The 21212-nt window shown below is 37.7% G+C and overlaps 1 long non-coding RNA gene across 1 annotated transcript in view; it reads left to right on the forward strand.

Moving 5' to 3' along the window:
• Window positions 1-21212, forward strand: part of LOC135303024 (uncharacterized) — a 313352-nt gene that overhangs the window by 286567 nt on the left and 5573 nt on the right. The window contains exon 6 of the long non-coding RNA XR_010364564.1: window positions 342-453. This is a non-coding gene — a long non-coding RNA (uncharacterized LOC135303024). The remainder of the gene's footprint in view (window positions 1-341; window positions 454-21212) is intronic.

Below are 21212 nucleotides of genomic sequence, written 5' to 3' on the forward strand. Positions count from 1 at the left end.
AGTGACTACAACAGGATGCTTCATGAGCACAGGACTGAATCCTTACCTATAATTCACATTATGCAGGACTTTCTTGCAATAACTTTGTACAGAAAACTCCGAAGGCATGGATAAAGACCAAACTAGAAATGAAGCAGTAGAAGTTTGCCCTTACATATAACACCTGTCTGCTAAGAGAGCAATTAAGCCCTTTTGAACCCTGTCATTTCTCCCAGATTCACATTTATTACCTTTTGATCTTTGCCTTCTGCTGCAACAGTAATGCTGATGTGCAGAGTTAGTGCAATGCCAGTTTTTCTCCAGGTAATAACCTTGCTGGTTTAAAATCTCCTTCACTACAGGTCCTGCAGCCTGCATGTGGGAACAGATTGTGTGTGTCATCCATGAGCAGAGCTGCCACTGGCATCACAGGGACTATCACATGTGGTTCACATGCAAGATCAGTTTGCTAAGGTAAATATGAAGTCTATATCTATAAGATTTTTCTTACTACTGGACAACAATTAAAATAAAAATCTCACTGCTGCTAATGATTTACATGATCTTTTCAATGCTATTTCAGGATACACATGTAAAAACTGGATTATTTTAACAGCTCTGCCAGTAAGCAAGCTTTTGCTTCTGATATGAGAAAGCCTTATTTCTCCCAGATGTGGCTGGTCATTTTACTTAATGCACACCTTTAAATATAGAAATTGTAAAAATTCTGAAAATTGATGGAGAAAAATGATGGATCAGCAGAAATGTTTTAAACTTGCAATTGTTACCTGGGTTCTGACAGTTTTACTCTTGAATAAAACCAGCAGAGTTGTTAATGAAAACATCAGTCTTGATAGTGGAATAAATAGCTCTTGGTATAAATAAAGTACATGGCACAGATTCAGCTTTTTCAAGAAGTATGTCAATGGGACCATTAACATCATGGAAAGCCTGACCTCTCTCAGCTTGCACTTCTAGTTCAGACTAGAAGGATCTTCCACCTGCATTTGCAACATTCCGCAGTAGGTTTGTCCTCCTACTGTTCCAGAGGTTTTCTGTTTATCAGGTTCTGGGATTTGCCCTTCTCACCAATACTTTCTCACTTTGTTTGTCCCTGCCCTTCTTACCTAGGCTAGTCTGTTACTGTTTTATATAGTGAATAAATAACTCCTGTGAGTCTGGAACTGACCCACTTGAAAAGAGGCTCTTAGCCTTATCTTTTACACTTGCACGCCCCTCCAACACTGGCTCTCCACTCTGTCCTCATCAGTAAAGCAGTATGGAAAGCGCTGATAAGAGGATTAGCTGATGAAAAAATGCCAGAGATCAGTTTACAAGCATAGAGCATTCATGCATACCGTCACAAAGCCTGGATCCCTGAAGGGGGTTGTATCTCACACAGATATTGCTATCTCAAAGTGAGCCAATTAGCCCACGTTTGTCATCTACTCTTTCTCCTTGTCAATGGGGAGAGAAACAAAAGTCATCTGAGAGACACAAATCTGTCCGCCTATTTTAGGCCTGCCTTAGGAGGGTATCTCATCCACAGTGTGTGCCTGGTGGTAAGATAGCTAAAATTAGTCACTACAGGGTTAAAAAAAGGACAAGTGGAGACTTCCACGTTTCCAAGAGGGAAAAGATTAAGCATCCCAGGAGAAGACAGGTTGTGTTAAGGACTGTTGTTGGACTCAGTCAGTGATTGCCTCCTTAGATCTAAACCTTCAGAGCTGGACAGCAGAGGAAATAAACAACACATACTTCATTGGAACTGCATGGGGTGGGTGTACACACCATAAAAGAAACTGAACAAACAAATGGTCCATGGGAGCCAGGAAAGCCATCTGCAGAGGAAGCACACCAGAGCAGGCAAAGCAGCAAGCGGCGAGCGCTCCCAAAGAGCCGCGCGTGTCTCGCACAGCAGCACATGTGACACAAACCACATGAAAGGGGCCCGGCACGCTCTGCCATCCAAACTGCCAAAACAAGCAGACACAGGGCAAGCAGGAGCTGCAGTTATGATCAAAGTCACACATTGCAGATACTCTGGTGGAAGGGGAATGTCTGAACTGCAACAAACAGACAGAAAATCATAGTGCAGCTTTGAACTCCAAAAGTAATTTTTTGCTACCCAAGGCTAGGGTCATTTTTGTGTTCTTCTATTTGCTAATGTCTGAACTACATTGTATATAGCTTTGTGTTTGGCTCATGGCTGGGAGTTCCAAGCACAGCCTAACAAATCCACTGTGATAAGAACACACTTTCTTGAAATAGGAACTTTGCAAAACCAAGCTAGAAATAATGTTAAGAGGAATGTTTTCATGCCAGCTCAGTATTTCCAATAGTTCAATTTGAAAAAATATAGAATTTAAAAGAAGAAAAAAAAAAAAAAAGAAGTTGCTTATGTTTTTGAAATTCTAGGAAGTGAGCAAGAAGATTTTTTTTTTTTTTTTATGGTGGGGAAGGCAGTGGGAGGGAGAGCTGAAAGGGGTGTTAATTCTAATGTTAGATTCTTTTTCATCTGATCCTGCTTATCCATCAGAAAGTACTGCTGCTGCTGTTGCTGGCGTCATCATAAAAGTAGAACCTGGTGTCAATATGAGCTTTTAATCTCTAAGGTCCTAAGAAAAACTTCTGAAATTATCTCAAAATACTACAACTAGTTGGTAATTATAAGATACGGTACCTTTCTTTCTAATATCTTCAAGCACTTTAGGATTTCATACTAAAATCCAATGTGACTTGACACTAAAATGATCTGACAGAATACTGCAATTCAGTTCCAGCAGCAATAAATCTGGCACATCATATGTAGTTATAATACAAAAGACTAGACAAGAACTCTTACTTGCAACATCCTCTGCTGCTATTTTTGCACACAATTGATTCCTGTACATTTCCTTTCTTCATCCTACATATTTTTGTGAAAGAACAGAATTAGTTCACAGAAATATTCTTGAAATGTCTCTATCAAGATCCCACACAATGACAGTGAGTTGAGCACATCCTTAGCCTGTCATTATGGAAAGTTCCTTGTAATTAATTCTGCTCAAATTTTATTAAGAGGAAAATTCAGTGTATAATAACTCTACATCTGAATTTGTCTTTGTTTTGCGACATGATATAGAATGGCAAATTATACTTTTATAAGTAGAAAAGAGAAATGTTAAGACAACTGAAAACTTGCTTTTTGCTTATTTTACTAAGATCTGTTAGAAAGATCTTTAAAAAGGCTTGATTTTCTTCAAGCTTAATTTGTGAAACAGGTTTTCTCATAAATTAAGGCTTAAAAGAAATATAATATCAGTTTACTGAGGGGCATTTTCCTCTTTTCTGCTGTCTGTTCTTTCAGTGCACCTGATGCTTAGAGAAGAATGCTTCCAAGCACAGTTTAAGGGCTGTACTCAGGCTGTAAAGAAAAGCAGCACTTAAAACTGAAAGCAGAGCTTGAATGTAGCAGAATGTAGGGCTTGGAACCCTCCAGAATGTTTTTCTCTTTTTGAAATTAAAGAAATAAGACATTATGTTTCCTTCTGCTGGCTGCCAAACTGAGTAAATGCTATGGTGCCTGTTTCTATCCCTTATGCAGACAGGTACCCATCAGCACATGTTAATTACAGATCTCTGAATCTCCTGAGTGAAATTCTTATGTTTGTTCTCATGTCAAGCATGACATGTTGTAGTGACTGTCTCCAGTGTGGAATTGTCACAGCAGCTTTGTCCCAGGCTTCACAAGAGGCTGCAAGCAAAATGGTCCCCATCCAGGTATGCGACTGTAATGATACTACAGGAAAAAAACTTTCTTTCTCTTTCTTTCTTTCTTTCTTTCTTTCTTTCTTTCTTTCTTTCTTTCTTTCTTTCTTTCTTTCTTTCTTTCTTTCTTTCTTTCTTTCTTTCTTTCTTTCTTTCTTTCTTTCTTTCTTTCTTTCTTTCTTTCTTTCTTTCTTTCTTTCTTTCTTTCTTTCTTTCTTTCTTTCTTTCTTTCTTTCTTCCTTCCTTCCTTCCTTCCTTCTTTCTTTCTTTCTTTCTTTCTTTCTTTCTTTCTTTCTTTCTTTCTTTCTTTCTTTCTTTCTTTCTTTCTTTCTTTCTTTCTTTCTTTCTTTCTTTCCTGTACCCTTACACAATAAACTTATTAAATGAGCCTATATTAATTGCCCTTTCTGTTTACTTTGCTGACTCTCAGAAACAGCCAAAAGTCACCCTAACCAATAAGCAATCATCCCCTCACCATAGTAACCACACCAAAGAGCACATATTTCAATTCATCTTAGAATATACCATGACAATAAAAAAATAGGTAAGTGCACCTGGGTGGGCCAGTCACTGCTTCTTTCACTGTTTATGTGTATTTATCTTCTGAGGAAAGATAATTTTTTTGAAAGAACCTGGGCAGCTCCATGTATGAACAACTGTCAGTAAGTGTTTTCCTCTACTCTCTAGCCTAGAAGTTAATAGATTTTAGTAAGAAGAAATATTTGCTCTTTCAATCAGCACAAAACCACTCAAAAAACCCCCAAACCTCAACAGATACACACAAAACCAACTCGAAAAATTAATTCAGCATGGGTCTTAGGTTCTCAAAATGCATGCATGTCTGTGATCAATGGGATATGTGTCATTAACATCTGAGTGAAGCAGCAAAACAAAAAAGGTCTTGTATAATGTGGACTGTCTGCACAGGAGAAAACTGTATGCCACAGATTGTAGCTCAGTTTATATCATTTAACAACCTAACCCCAATCCAGCTGTTTCACTAAGGAAGGACTATTATTAATTTCATGCAGATTTTTCATTTCCAGATTTTTCTCATGCAACCCTACCTGTTACAGAGCCAAGAACAAAATGGCCCATATGAAAGCATCATTCTAAAGGGAGTTACTGAATCATCTTGCAACTTGTAGGGATTCATGACTGAACAGGATAATAAGCAACCAGCAAGAGCATGACAAAAGGGAAGTTTACACTGGTGAGAAACCTAACAGAGTGATTCAAGTTCCTGCTTCATGCTGCTAGAGATGTTCTCTAGCACCATTTCCCCAAAAAGGAGTGAAATTCAGGCCAGTATAAATGTGGTGCTCAACCAACCTGCATAGAACCACCACTGATTGGTCTTTGTAACACTCCTTCCACTTTTCCATCCATGGTAGCCACATGCTGGACCCATATTTTCAATAGACTTTGCAAATTAACTAAATGTTGTCACAACCCATGCAGAAAATATTTCCTAGCCAGTGATATCTTTTGCTGAAGACACTTCAATGCTTAAGATGCAGCACACCAATGTGCATGAATTTTCACAAGTCCTCTTGTTTCCCTTTCCTGTTCCACAGCTGATGACAAAATTTAGTTTCCAGCTGCAATACCAGATTTCTATACATGCAGTAGACTACTACTATAGATACCTGCAAGCATGCTTATGTTTATTTTTTCCCAAGAGAAATCCTTCTTGGCTTGCACCTAGGATGCAGCAATGGTTCTGTCACCTCGTTTGCTTGTTCATCCCTTTACAATGGCATACATAAATGCCATCTGTTCTCATGGGCATAATAAGGTGTGACTTGCTTGATCTGTTTGTCACCCCAGCCTGTTCCTTCATGTGTTCCCTAGAAACTTAGATTCAGTCTGTCTTTGCCCAGAATTAGTCCACATCCTACATGCCTCAACTTTGAGCTCTTTGAACCAGAGCTGGTCCTGCATCCTGCTCTCCCTCTGTGTTCACAAATTTCACTCACTGCCCTTACAATGCTGTGGTAACACCCAGATCCCATCCCAACCTTGCAGAGCTACTGGATCTGCAATAGGTGCACTTATGCCTATATGGGCCACTTCCAGAGAAGGAGGTGGTACAGGGTAGGTTGGATGAACTTCAGATGGATTTTAGAGACCACAAAAGAGCTGCACCTCCTTAGGTGTGGATGGGAGATAAACTACAATTTCTGCCCTGAATTCAGATTCTTCTTATTGTTTTGTAACTGACATAAAGGAATGTCTCTTTGCTCAGTGTTATATTAAGAAATTAGTCATGGGTTGTTAAAGATCTATTACATTTGCAGCAATATGGTGCATGCTGCTTTAGAAGACTAAAAATACAAAAAAATTGAGTAAAACTTTGAAAGCAAAATATCTGTGCAACACGAAGATTCTAAAGTGGAACAATGATCATTTTCATCATCAGAAGTCCCTTCTCACAAAACAAATAATCTCTTTTTAGCTTTTGCCACTGGCAATGAAAAAATAGCATTTTTCAAATAAATATGCACAAAATGGCCACACTGTGGCTTTACCCAAAATCTGAGGCAGATTTGAATCTGCATTTTTGAAAGACTTCCAGCTACATCTGAATTGATACTCCTAAAATGTCCCATTTGTTAAAAAAAAAAAAAAAAAAGCAACCCACCACAGTTTCCAAAGAAGTGTGTCGTACATTGGAAAATCATATTTTTGCAATTATTTGTTTTGCATAGAGGTACTACAATCTTATGCAGAACTAGTGGGCTGCAGACACTCTACAAAAGCTTGAAGACAGCCAATATATTAAGCATCTTCATAACTACAAATGGTTTGCATATTGTAAAGCAGCAAAACAGTTCCAGGGAATCAGCCATAAGGCCCTGTCCCTATTACATCAGGTCAAAATTTCTAAATTAGGTAGACTGAAATTTCAGTTGGGAAGATTAGATGAACTTTAACTAACATCTTACATTATTCAGGCAATATTAAACTTACATTTAGATCCCACTGATGAGGCTAAAACATACCTATAGTGCTACTTATCGTTTGTTGACCTAAGAAACAGGGTAGAAAAAGAGGAAAAGGAAAAATGAATCTGAGAGAGATGGAGATAAAAATAAAAAGCAGGAATAGAAAAGAGGAAGGGAAGAGAGAGAGAAACACTGAGAGAGACCACATGAATTCTGCACGAGAGCAAAGCACTTCAGAAGGGGAAAGACTGAGAAGTTATTTACAACAAGTAATTTTCATAGATAAGAAAAAATAAATGAGTCAGAGTGATGCAATGTGATGGAATTTAATCCAGCTGTTTGTGTCCTATGGCAACCCCAGATAAGCAATATCAGCAAAATGAATTAGGAAATCCAGATGGCAATAAATATTGTCCTCATCAATAAAAAACAGATGCCAAGAGTACTTTTGACACATAAATATTATTTTACTGTTCCTTTCCTTTGGCTTTTCTCTTTCTAGGGTGGACAAGAAAATCCTGATCTCCTTTTTAAATTACTTCAGATGATACTCTTACTTTGTTATATAATTTTGCTACTGTGTTAACCCCCTCCTGCAGATTAAGTAACAATAAAGATATATCCTTAATGTTATAAAAAGCCCTCAAATCTAGTGGTTTGGAAACACTACACAGGAGTAACTTTCAACAAATGCTATATTTTTGCAAAGTAGCAATAGCACAGTAATTGTATAGCACCAATCTGGAATCCAAACACTTTAATAGACATTCTGGTCACATTTTAATCTCTTTGGAGCCCTCAAAATGTAAGTCAGGAAAGGATAATTTTCCTCAAAATTATGTGAGAAATTAAAGAAATATTTTCTACTGTGAAAGCTAAAAAGTACAAACTAAATTAAGACAAAAAATATTCCCACTTAGTCAAAATCAGAATTTGCTGGTTTATAAATTTTTTTTTAATAATCTTTTAAATACAAAAATTAAATCTAGCTCTAACTAAATTAATGACTTATAATTATGTTTTCCATTACAGAAAGGACTAAAATTCTTTTTTTTATCAGCTACTGAAAAAGTATATGCTATTTACATTTGTGTCAGAAACAACATTTTATATTTTCTTCTCTGCAATATTATTCAAGTTCTTTTTATTGATTATTCTGCTAACAATAAAATTGAAGGGTAATTATAAATTATGTAAAGCTTTGGAAATGCATACACCAAAAAAAGCAGATAAGCAGATATTAAGACTAGAGAGCCACCTAAGCTCTGGGCTTTCCTAACAGGTGTTCAATTTTCTAAATCTAACAGTGTCAACATATGGGCAAAAGGAAGTTATACACAAAAATCAGCTAACCTGTGGATGAGTCATGTTCTTACAGACATGAAAACAAATTACTTCCATTCTTCCCTCACTTTTCCATCATGGAAATCTTTACCATATGCCTTATTTTAAAGGGAAAAGGCACTTTGATTCAGCACTAAATGTAAAAAATTCAGTGTAGAGAGAAACAGCTGTACCATCTATGCCACTAAAGGGAAAAGTAGTGCATTTTCTGAATTCTATCTCCTAGAGGAGACACAGGTGTATCTGTCAGGTAGGTGTGGCAAAATATTACTGCAGAAAGCCAAAAGATTTTCACTGGAGGCTACCACAGCTAGCATGCTGTGCAAGTTAAAATTAAACAAAGCACCCCACTGCTCAGTGGCAAAGTGCTGGCATTCTTATTTAAAGGCAGGTGAAACAATAAATTGTAGACTGAGAAATTACATCTTCATTGGAAACACTTGTGTAAATAATAAAAGAAACAAAAATAATTATAGTCTTATTTTTACTTTCCTACTGGAAATTCTCTAAAGGGAAATAGCTACCTCTGAAATAGGTATGTGAGATTGAGAAACATCCAGTGACAGCAAGCAGAGCATTACTGTCTTTCCTCAGACATTGGCATGCAATTCCTTTTGCCTTGAAATTCTGCCTACCTACCACATAGCTAAGATATAACATTTGAGATATGTACACAGGAGCACTGCTGAGGAGGCAGTCCAGATCCAGCTACAGAACACGCCACATGCTGCTATTTACTGAGTCCCAGTCTTTGCAGGAAAAACAATCAGAAATTATTTGAGGGGGGAGTGCACGAAATTCACATAAGCTTACCTTCCTCTTGAGTAGTCTACAGTAAAGTGCTGGGCAATAAACAGAAAGTTCTGTATGGTACCTGAAATGCAAGAGCTCTTTAGATAACTTACAACATATTGATCCTGCATTTAGGCTTCTGGATAAAAACAAGTGGAACTAAAGGACATTCTAAAGAATAACCCACATCTGCTGTTGTTATGACCTCTGATGAGGTCAGCTATAGCATACTGAATATATCAATAGAGGAAAATTTGGTTGGACCCACTCTGATGACTCTGCCATATCATTATTTTCTTCATACGCACAAAACTGGTGTACAGAAGCCATCTCCTAGGTGAAGGCCAAGCCATTGGCTTCCTATCAACTTGATAGGAGGAAAAGCAAAATATTTTCTAGGGGTAAAAATGGTAACAAAACAATGTGTCACTGTCATTTCCTACCTTTTCCACATGGATATTTTGTATATGAAAACATTTCCTTGACACTGGTGAACTATCTAATTGCACTTAGAATAAACTATTCCTTTTAAATCGGGACATATTTACCTCTCATTCTTAATGTTGTCCATCTGGACAGAACAATCTATGCATGTGTGATACCTCCTGTGGTGCCTGCAAAGGGACTTTAATGCACTCACAATTGTTTTAACTGCGATATTTTACTTTCTATCTCAAATTCCTGCATTTGCCAGCAGGAAACTTTAGCTGCCTAAACAGAGCAGAGACTATTCAATTCCTATATGCCAGTGGTAGCAGAATGTCTGGCCAGAATTCTGTACACAGAAATCTAAATGCAAAATATCCACTGCCTTTTAAACCCTATCCTAAAAAATAGACACAGTCAATATGAGGGGGAAAAATTATTTCCTTAGCATAAGCATAGTGCAAAATATGAAACCAGAAAACTATAAGAGGCCTATAACACACACCATAGCACTCCTTTGCTGAATTTAGAGGGTTATCTAGAATATTTGGCAGCAAAGGAGGTATCAATTAGAGCCAGGTCATTGTAGCATGAGTGAAGTTGGCTCTGGCCAAAAAGGAACTGTTCCAATCTCTCTTCTTTTTAATTGCTCCTGACATGTCATGAAGGAAATAGAACAACAGAGAAAAGCATTCTGGAAAAAATATTTTAAAAGAGAAAATGTTGAATCTGGTTACATTTCAAATTTTCTGAGGAGAAAGGAAGGGATGAATTCTCCCCCATTACTTACTACCAAGAAACACAAAAAATCAAGAACATCAGTCTCTTCAGTAGCCATCTTTTCTTGTTCCTTACAGTCCAAAGCTGCACAAAGGCCCAGCACAAAGGCCCGAGTTCTACATCGATGCCCTGTTTATTGAGGCAACACTGTGGATAGGCCCTAAAGTTGGGACCTATGAGTGTCCACCAAGGGCACACACTTGAAAATGCTACATATTTAACAGAAAAACTTCTAAATATCAAAAGCAAAACACACAAATATTGCAGGTAGGTTTAGAAAATAGGATACCTAATGCTCTTTATTAGTCTTCAGTTACATGGCTTTTAGTCATCACACTTCCAATGGCTGCACAGCTCTGAGGAATTTTTAGTGGTCAGATAAAATTTCTAGGGGTAAGACAGCAATTTTATCTGATCACCATTTTTTTATGAAACAGTGTGTTTCATACTAGGGCACTGTCTTGACTTTTTAAGTGGAATACACCAAAGTGTTACAGATATTGTTGCACAAACATTTAACTACCACTCTTGACTAAAGTGGGTCAACTTAATACCTTCCACACCATTGTTATTAAGGCACTGCCTCTTCACACCACAATGGGAAGAAATACAGGGAGGGATTCAGGTAATCTAAAATATAGGTGTCTATCCCATGTTACCCCCATTACTACTGGAAAGTGACAGAACCACTCAGAACCACTCCTCCAGCAATTTTAGGCACCATGATTTCAGAAATGAAACACTTGTTGGAAGTGTCCATTTCTCTCTACTCAGTAGAAGAGATGTTCAGGCAGCTAGATTAGATTCCAAATAACTATCAGAAAGAACTTCTCTGAAGTCTGAACATTCATATTACTGTACTGAAAATATTTAGTAAGACTGCATCTTTGTCCTAGTAATGCTATTCTTTTAGAAATTCCTGAGATAGAGAAAGAGACTTCATAGTTTGTTAGCAGCTGCTGGAGAAAATTATGTTTGTGTCTCTGCTCTTCCTCAAAAGGGACTTTTTCACGATCCACAAATGTCTGTACATCCAACATGTCCTTAACCTTTAGGAGGTTCCAAATAATTGCCGTTCTCCAGGCATGGAGATTTCTGCACAGAATACCATTATTATTCAGACTTCTTCTTCTTCTGTTGTTTTCTGCCTTACACTACAGTGGGAACTCTTATGACTCTAAAAACTCCAAGAGAAGAAAAAAGGAGAGCAAATGTCACATATTTGCTATATCAACTCATAAAACCACAACAGAGACAAGAAATGGTCTTAAGCCAGAGAGACTGGAACCACATCCCAATGTGCACCCTCCCACAGAATGAGCAGACTGAGATCCTCTGTTCTGGTCTGGATTAAATTCTGCTGTAGATGGAAATCGTTTAGGCTGTTGAAAAAAAAGACTTGCCAGAAAAACACAACAATGCAGTGAGTTTGAATTCACAAACTTAATGTCTCTCCAAGTTCCTAATGTATCTAAGAACATGCCAAGCTGACCATAGTAAAGTTTTGCATGTAAATCTCTGGGGCAGAAGGCAGGAACAGGCAGATTTCCCTGCAGAAATCCTTACCTATCCCTTGGGTTGACAAATAAACTCATTGACACCACACAACACACTCCTGCCCTGAGCTTTTCCTTCTTGACCTTGACATCTGGTTCACAAGCTACAAGTCTGATGTTGTGATGGTGCTGATGTTACTGAAGGGTCTGAAAGCTCCTTCTTGGGTGAAATCCAGTAGATTAGAAGACATCTGAGTTAGTTTTCTTTTTCTTCAGATGCTTTCCCTTCTGGCATCAACTGCTTGCCTTAGGACAAGAAGAAGAGCTGGATGAGGATTCCTGAGGAAGCTCAGAATGTGTACCCTGAATACTCTCACACCATCAAGTGAAATTACACCTCTGACAAGCAGGCACATTCCCATAGCATGAAGGAATTAGTAATGCTAAGGTCTGTGATCTTAAGCAAACATCAAAACTCCTGGACTCCAAATCTTTGGCTTAAAACAGGCAAAATAAATCAATGAGAACAAATGCAGTGGAATTTTCCTTCATCAAGTATTTAATCACATGCTAAAACCAATGTTTTTTTTACCATTGTCTAGCTTGTCACTCTTTTATTTTCTAAATTATTTGCATAGTTTTGTCACAGTTTTTAGTTTGTGAGTGGAAGTATTTAATTAATATAGAGCCAGACCAGTAGATCTCATTAGACCCCTTAAAACATCTAGCATCACTATAAGCAACTGCTCTAGCATAACCTAATATTAAATTTTAAACTACTTAAATGTTTAATAATTTGAGAATCACAGTGGGCTGGTTTAGTCCTACATTTACTACTTCAAGGAACACAAAAGGTATCTCCTGCCTTAAATAAGTTATCAATTCAGAAAAGACTGAACTCACATCACACATCACACATCCTCTATATTATGCCTAAAAATTAAATCCATGTGCAAAATTGTAGTATTAGCAGTGTGCGTTTTACTCTCAATTGATTCAAGGGTTTTCTCAGTGAAAACTGCAGCAGCCTAGATCCACTGCAAGGAAAAAAGTGTTTTGACTTATTGGCTTATATGAACATCTTTTGATCAAAATAATGAGGAAAATGTTGACCTGCCTTCTGCTATAGTCTGATTTAATGGAGGAAATGGTGACAAGTATAGAAAAATATATCTGCACTTATTTTTATATGCACCAATGAAAAAATTATAACCTCCAAAACGGTTACTGCAGTTATAAGTGAATCTAAAATCATACATCTCAGCTGGAGCCATGTAGCTTTCTGGTGTTAATATACTGTGGGACAGGCACTGGGATCCCTCCAGTAATCCTTCTGCTCTAGACATGGGATGTGTATGGGGAGGCCATAAAGCAACAAACAGAAGTTCTTTAAAGAAAATGACTACTGGTGCAAGCAGACATTGTTCATTGATAGCTTTTTTCAGAAATATGAAGCATTACAAAAGGTCGGGTTGATTTAAGAGCAAGTAGGAATTTACTGGGCCAGAAGAGAGTTGGGTTTTCCTGAAATTCCTGTCTGAACTTTAAATAAGCCTCTTGACATTGAATGTCCTCAAGGAAATATACAACTTTACCTACTTTTTCATGGTAGTATAGATATTCATGTCTTGGAAGTGTGAACTGACACAGGGCTGAGGTTGAACTGCAAATGTCAAAGCATTACATGAAAAGATTTACATGTCTTATTAGTACTTTTTTTATTTAAAAATATATGGATATTTTTGTTTTAAAAATAGTCTTCCAAAAAAAAAAAAAAGACACAACTAACCCAAACCTTTTACCATAAAACAAGCAGCTACTATGGTAATTGGATTGCACCAAAATTTGGCTTTGGCTTGTTTGTTCTGATCTTCTGCCCTCCAACCAAAACAGCCTTGCAGCCTCTTAGTAGTGTAAAGGCTGAAGGTAAAATGCAAAAAAATGATCTGGTGGGAAGATCATCAACGTGCTTGCTGCAGTTTTGCACTGCCACATCAGGAATCAAACCCAGTTTGCCCAGACAGAGCCTCAATAGTCAGTCTGCTGCTATATTTTGGTTCTCTAAGGACTCTGAATCATCCTATTCTTTTGTGTACTCCTCCCACATGCAAGGTCCCATATGAGGCAGCTTAGCCTTCCCAGCAAGAAAGGCTGCTCAGAGGTTCCCTCATGAGCATGTGTAATATTGCTGCTGAATTGGCCAAGGATGTAATGCAGAGCACCAAGAGACCGAGCACAAAGCCAGCCTAGGAGCAAAGAGCAGAGCCTTGGACTGCAGTTCCACCAAGCTCCATAGTGCACCATGGGACAAGGCCAGCTGCTTCACAGATTACTGACATGCTCTGCAGATGATGGGATGCTAAGCAGGCAAAAAGCATGGTTTTCTTGCACTGGGTTTTTTCCATCCTTCAGATGAGAATAGTTTTCCAGTATCCTTTATCATGCAGATTTTAGTGATTCTTCATTTGTTCAGAAATATTCTGGATCACTTTTAGAAATTATATGTGACCTGAGTAGTAAGGAAAATCCAAAGTTGGGGTTTATTTCAATTTTCTAAAAGTAATTTTAAGCATATATCAACTAATTAAGGCAAAATAACTTCTGATATTATCAACTTACATTTCTTCTAAGATGGCTCAGGCTTTTCTATAAAGTATCTTTTAATCATTCAAGAATTGGTTTATTAAGCAGGGGGAGGCAGACAGATGGAAGATAGTAGCAATGTCTATCATTACACAGTAAGGACATTTTCCATTATACAATTGTATTAAATAATTAATTTTACTGAGCCTTAATATTTCATTAAGAGATTGTGCTCATGAGTTAGCAATGGTAAACTGTGGGAAAAAAAAAAACCCAAAGGCCACCAAAATCATTACTCTCTTCTTCTTAAGTGCAGAATAACATCTTAAAGGACTTGCCAAATAATTGAGATCATGCTTTTGTTTAAAATCAGAAGAAAAATTCTTTTAACTCCAAGGGAAAAATGTGTTAGCCATACAGAAAGCACTGTTTTAAAGCAGTGTTAAAGGATAGGCCAGCACCCACTGGATTCTTCTCCATTTTAGTTTCATACTTGTGGTCCCCAAAGTTATTAAGTGAATCAGTCATCTGGGAAGTCATCACTGACTTTCAGAGGGCAAAGCAAATTATTTTATTTTTGCTTTAAACCACGCTGCATTAAAAGGTGAAGTGATGCCTGTGCATTTTCCGTCTTAGGCATAAAATAATAATTGGACTTGAATTGTCATGTTTTAGAGGATTAGGAATTTTAAAAGTAAAACCAGAAGTAAGTAAGGCTTTGCATCATGCTGGGAAGCAGGCACAGCTATCCATTTAGTGTGGATTTTAATAGAAAATATTTTTACATGTCCTTTCATTTGTATTGGAAGGATATTTGGCTCTGCAACATTTAAGTAAATCAGTAAAGTTTCTTATAGATAAAAATTTTGAAATTATTTCCTACTTTGAGTTTGTGAGAATCAGATCTGGGAGGATTCTTGGCAAGCAGGAGGACTTTAGGGGGTTTAAGTAAAGTTCTTTTAGTCAGCAGACTTGTTGAAAAATTTCTGTTTTTAGAAAGCTCAGTTTTGTGGTGTTCATTTGGTTTTCCAAAGGCTTGTCCCTAGTCAAGTGAGTACCAGAATTCAACAGGGATACCTGTTGAGCTTAAGAGAGTAAATTGCCTGATTTTTAATAGATATATAATCCAGTACCCTAAAACAGAGAAAATTAATAATCTTAGCATTATGGTGATGTTGAAAGATGATTTTGTGCCATGAAATTAAAATGTTGCTGTCATACAAAGAGAATGTAATCCAGTTTTATTAACTCTTTGGGGAGCAAAGATTCATTAATACATGTTGACGACTTGTATTAATTCATTCTAAAGATTTGCATTAATGCATTCTAGAAGTCCTTTTGAATGACACAAAAAGAAAAACATTCTTTCCTCCAGGATACTAAAAATGTAAGTTACATTTTTATATATCAGAATGGAATAACATTAATTAATCTTTTATAATCTTTTATAAACTTCATCTACTTTTTATAATTGCAGAGATTTTGCAATGAGCTCATAATTTCCCAGTACTCAGTTCTGCTACCATGAAGAGATGATCCTTTCAGTTCTGGATATGACAATCCTAATTCATATATGTCAATGTATATACATTTAACCTTAGCAAGCCAAGGAGCCAATTAACTTTAAAATAGCTTCCATCTAAAACCCTGTCAGGACATCATTTCTTCTGAGCCTCACTCAATGAAGCTGAATGCAATTAGGCTTTTAAAGTTTCACTGAGAAACAGCAATAACTAACTATAGACTTCCTCAGTCCACTTAAAGTGACAATAGACAGAGAAAAAGAAATTAACATTTCAGGACTTGAACTTTTGCACTGGCGTCTGACTGATCGTTAACAGCTTTAACATTTGTTTAAAAGTAAGCAGACACATACCATAGATTGGGAAACAGAAAAAAATATCCTGAGTGAGTAATCTAACCTGCAAGTTACCATAAAACTGCGCAAGAAAGAAAAACATGACAAGCAGCATTTCAGAGCAATTGCTTATTTATTTAAACCTTCAGCCCGTGTTTGGTGTAGACACTAGGTTACTGATGATTTGCAAAGGATTTGAAATGTATATATCTGGCATCGCATAAATGAAAGGAAATTAAAAAATAAATTTTATCACGTTATTTTCAATTACAACATTTCTTCTCCCTATACCATCTCAGCAACTAAATTACAAATGGACTATTGCCATGGTTTAGAAATGGGACTCCCCCATTTAGTGCTCCCATTGAGCTTCTCCCAACCTTGCTGCTGCTCACTCACTTCCCCTCCCCATCTGCCCTGTGGCAGGATGGAGAGAAGAGTTAGAGGCACAAAAGGTAAAGATCATGGGTTTAGACAAGAATAACTTACTGGAAACAGCAACAGGATAAAAAAATTAATGGTAAGAGCAGCAAAATTAATTTAAAAATTGTACAAAAGTGATAGAGTGATTCACATGCACAATGCTTGGTGTGGAGCCTGACCTGACCACAGCCACGCCACCCTGACCTCTCCCTCCAGCTCAGAACTGCACTACCCAAATGCTCCCTCTGCCACTTACCTGACTGGAACTATCCCCTGCTCCTCATAAGAGACTCCTGCCCCAGCAGTGATGTACCCAGAGGTGGTGCAGAATCACCTCTGGGTCCTGGCCATGCCCCTCCTGGCTACAGCAAAAATTAACCCCATCCTGGATGAACCAGGACAACCACACTGTGCAAATCCTGTCCTCCAGCCCCACTCTCAAGGAATGTGCAAGTTTGACTTTTTGAAAGATCATTGAAGTCTGATGAGTTGATAATCAAGGAGAAAAAGAAATGCCTGAAGTGAGACGCACTGGTTCCCTTTGGAGTCTGACTGAAGTGCCTTAAAGATGCCAGGGACTCACTAGAGGTTTATGAGATTCTGTCTGTAGAAAGTTTTCTTTAGTTTTGTTTGGAAATCAAGCTCTTGCTTTGATTTTGGTACCTGCACACAAAATCAGCACAAGAGATATGTTGGTGCAGATGGGCCAGATTGTATTTCTGCCACTGGCAGACTTGGCTCAAAGGGGTAACGTGCCTTGATCCTTTCACACAAAAATGTTATCTCTTCAGAAACTCTGAGGGTAATTTTCTGTTACTTTGCCAAGAAGCAAAATTAGCAGATTCACTGAAATAAAATACATTATCTAGTTGCTAGAGCAAAATCACAAATGAACAAGAAATTAATCAAGCCAGCTACACATAAGGTCAGAAAAGTGCAAGAACAGACAGGTCTGTCAAACCTTTTGCAAAAGTTTAATACCAACTAAAGGTTTGTTCATGTAAAGGTTTGTTCATGTATGCCATATACTGTAGCAGTTTATTGACAAAGGACAACACTGGAACCATGCTATTTATTACCATACACTTGGTATCTTTCTCTTCTCCTCCTTCTTTCATAAACACATTGGCTGAGAATCACTGTTTTGCAGCTGCCAGATGCAATAAATTTCGAGCACACTTGCATTCCTAGCTTTAGCTTGTTCTCAAAGAAAAGGCAAACACTGTAAAATTTAGTAAACAATTAGCCTGCAAAGTGAAAATGCCCCAAAGTCCTGCCTGATGATGTCCCTCATACAGGATTGAAATCAATTTAAGACAGCAGTTCATAATTAGATTTTTTAGCCAGGGAAGGAAGGGGTAAAGGGTGGTTTTCATTTCCTTGGGAAAAAATGAACACTTTTTAAAATTTGACTTTTGAATTTCTCTGTGATAGGAACAATGGCAGTGCTAATCAAGAGCTTCACTTTTCCAGAGACAGAGAGGGACAGATAATAGTTATGGCATAAAGGAAGGGATTTGGTGCATCCATCAGAGAAGAACACCACTGAACCTTAGGAAAGGCTGAATTTGAATTTGGCATTTAGTGTTTAGGCTCATTTCTAGAACAAACAGTTCTACTGTGCATACTGCAAAAAATGGAAGAGTGATTCACTACAATGTGCTGGCCTAAAACAAAGCCTCCTATTCTGTTCAGAAGTGGAAGTTCACTCAGGAGCCTGCAACAGAGCCGGATCCTCACTAAAAGCTCATAATAATGAGTGGGAGATTTCAAGTGGCTGGGAGTGATGAATTCCACTCTGTGCTTTAAATACTCCTCATCCTTCCTCCACACCTGCATATCAGCAAAGAGTCATGTTGAGGAAGTCCAGAGGAGCAGGCTGGGACTGGAAGGCTTAGCAAAAGCTCTCTGAGAGTCTAGTCCTCTCCCCCATCTTGTTAACAGTTTCCCTTTCTTCCTCAGTGTTGATTTTCCTCCATGTTTTCCAGACTTTTCTTTGCTGATGTAATTTGGATTTAAAACATTCTGGAATTGCAATTCTTCCACATTCTTGCCTTGAATACAATTATAAACAAAGATATGTTAATAAGATTCATACTCAAATGGACTAAATGGGGAAATCATGAGAGAAAATGTGACAGTGATGCAAAAACCACTGTGTGAAAATCTATCGGGTCAGAGGACTTTCAGAATTTCCTACGAATACCCTGAAACTATTCTTTAAACTGATGCTTTCATCCAACAGCCGCTCACAACTGGAGAGTTTATAGGTCTATTATAAGCCTGCCAAGAGTACTGTGGTCAAAGGCAAGTCCAAATAGCCTCTCCGAAAAAATCCACACTGGGAAAAAATGAAATAAGTTTGGTTTGTTTGACATTTGGACAGAAAAAAGCAAAAGAAAATTCAGTGCATAACTAACAATTGCCATCTGCCATGCTAGAAATCGGTATTTTCACTTCCCAAGATAAAAAACAATAGGCTGATATGAGGCTCTTACTCATGACTGCAAGCGACTATTTTGAGGGGGAAGTTGGTTCTGAGTTTAAACATTAGAATCTGACTTTAAATTAGCTGACAAATCACAACACTTGGAGTAAGCCTTCAAAGACAGAAGGGAGGAAAGATGCAAGATCCTGACTGAGCTGTAGGCCTTTTGCACATTTCCCAGTAAGAAAAAAAAAAAGTAAAAAAGACCCACACAAGGAGTACAGGAAATGATTCAGCCTAAAAATTTAAACAGCCACCCAGAAAAGAAATGGGATAAATGTGTCAAATAAACACATATATATTTCTGCAGTTGTTATCAAAACTTAAAATAAGCTTCTCTCCATATTGAGGTCTCCACATTGAAAACTACCCATTATATAAATTTCCAGTGAGGTCCTCCAGGCCCAGAAGCTGGGATCTGGCAGATCAGGAGGGTATTTGCCTAACAGTTTTACATCGATCTCAGTTGTGCTGAAGACCACATCTCCCATCATCCAGGTTCAAAAACTGGACATTGCATCTTGGAAAGTGATTTTCTTCTGCTTTTAAAAACCATTTGGAGTAGACATTGGGATTACTCTCAGTATCTAACACATGACAGATGGACACAGTAGTTTCCTCAGGCAGGCCATTCTGATTTTTTTTCAGAAATTGGTCTCAGCGGGGTTTTTTGGCAGCAGCTCTCAATCTCTTGCCAGCTCAAATAAGCTGCCAAGTCTTTGACCATTGCTATTCCCTATGCCAGGCTAATAGTCCTGAGTTTCTCTACTGCTCATTCCAGGCCATTGTGCTCTGTGACATTGTTATGGGACTCATTGATTCTTGCAAGGTAAACAGGTCCATAGACAATATGCTAAAGAGGTAAACTAGTCCAGAAATAATTCCACTATTAAAGCTGTTTCTTCACAATGAAAATTAAAGGAGAGGGGGTAGGTAAAGGTCAGGAGCAAAAATGAACATCTAATGAATGTAATCCTGCCAGACTAATGCAACATGCTGTGTTGATTCTTCTGGAGGGTGAGTAGGCAGTTGTGCATATGTGTGTGTTTGAGAACATCCCTAAGAATTCTAGAACACAGAACATTTAAGGTTACAGAAGTGCCACCATAAATTATACATATATCCTGAAAACGGGGGAAGGGTGGGGGGGAAGCCACAGGACAAAATTTTGCCTTTTTTCTGGAACTCTCAGCCATTATATCTTTGGCACCTCACCAAGAAAACCTTTACTTTACATGGCATTTTGTGATCCTAATTATTTAAACTTAATTTTGACCAGGGTAAGATCTTGCACCAGTCTTCCCTGCCCATCTAAATACCTAGTTGTGGTTGTTTTACATCTGAGTCTATCATCAGAATATATCTTTAATAGGGATAAAAGCCAAGTTTCCTTGCTGTTCAATGTCAAAAGTCACATGTAATTGTCACGCGCTTAAAGAAGAAATGCTTGGCTGGTTCAGACTGTCACACTGGGCTTCTGCTCTAAAATCCAGTCTAGGAAAGACATTAAGCAAGACATCTTGTCTTAATTCACATAAAGAAGATACTTCCAAGAAGTATTTGCTAGTTAACACGCTTAGAAATTTCTAAGTGAGCAGCACTTAGGAAAGGCTTTTGCTGCAAGATGATTTTCCAGTGGCAATGTGATGACTTAACTGAAGTATGGCATTTTGTCCATTGATTATCCCATCACAAGGCTATCCAAAACTACATGCTGAAGAAAAAAATAAAAGATCATTTATCTTGTCATATGGAGTGATAAATAATATTTGTCAGTGTGTATTTTTCAGTGTATTTCTGGCTAACCAAGGTCAATGACATTGTAAAAGACACAGCAAAGGCCTCCCTTTATTATCTCATTCATAAAAATAACATAGATAAGTGTGGCACTCTAGACCACGGAAAACATTTGCCAAAACTACCTAAAAGAACTTTAGAGCCAAAATTTTCATCTCCAGAAAATATGTCAACCTTTAGTTTGACAACCCAATATGTCAACCAAGTTTCTCTATGTTTTTGAAAGTCACTGGAATACAGCTGCAAATCACATTAGACCATCAATGCTACAGCAAAATGCCCCCAAAAAACCTGAGGTTGACCAATGTTTGAAGTCTTATTTTACCAAAAGGTACAGATGAAAAAGTTATAGAAAGTTTCTCTTAGACAAACCCCTTGTCATCCTAAGATACTTCAATAATTTCAGAGATTTTTACTCTTACAATCTTTCCTCATTTTATGTGTTCCCATCTCCTTTGAACGGTTACCAAATTCTGACCCAAACAGAACTTCAAAACAGACTTTTATTTGGAACAATAACCCTGCCTCAAAAAGCATAATACTATCTT

This window comes from Passer domesticus, chromosome 6, assembly GCF_036417665.1.
Source record: "Passer domesticus isolate bPasDom1 chromosome 6, bPasDom1.hap1, whole genome shotgun sequence".
Taxonomy (NCBI): domain Eukaryota; kingdom Metazoa; phylum Chordata; class Aves; order Passeriformes; family Passeridae; genus Passer; species Passer domesticus.